The sequence below is a fragment of the Wasmannia auropunctata genome, unplaced genomic scaffold (genome assembly GCF_000956235.1).
Source record: "Wasmannia auropunctata unplaced genomic scaffold, wasmannia.A_1.0 LD335469.1, whole genome shotgun sequence".
NCBI classification, from domain to species: domain Eukaryota; kingdom Metazoa; phylum Arthropoda; class Insecta; order Hymenoptera; family Formicidae; genus Wasmannia; species Wasmannia auropunctata.
Window position 1 is genome coordinate 5,138 of NW_012027421.1, and position 626 is coordinate 5,763.

Sequence of the window (626 nt, forward strand, 5' to 3'; positions counted from 1 at the left end):
AATCTCCGGCGTGTAAAATGCTAAGTTCTTCCGCTGGCAGATCTGCGTAAGAATTGATGTGAATTGACTTACTGAAACGTAACGTCATTGATGTCATTTAATGTGATGTTAATTAGATGATATCGCTAACTTGCTTAAATGCATCTTGAAATGTTGTTGGTAAAAACTTCTTCTCTTCCAACAATTCGTACATTTTCCGAAATACTGGGTCTTTGACACGCTGCAAAATTTGAGAAAACATAATTTGCATTTAAAAATGCTGTTTTTCTTTCCATTATGTAGTCGGAATAGAATGGTAAACTCTCGCTAATATTACTTATTATGAGAAACTAAAAAATTTAAGAATAAGAATATGTTTTCTGCAAATATAAAATTAAGTTCTCTAATATTTAAAATTACCAAATTTTCTAAAAATTTATTGAATGATTAAAACTTTATGCAACGTTATATCGTGTAATGTTAAAACTTTCAAAATGTTTTCGACTACATTTACAAGATTACGCGTTTTTATTCGCATGCGCTTCTAATGAAACTACTGCAATTGACAAGTCGCTGTTACGCAAAGTAATTTCTAAACTTTAAATAATGACAGACTCACATTAGGATCCTCGATCTCGGCGCTATTT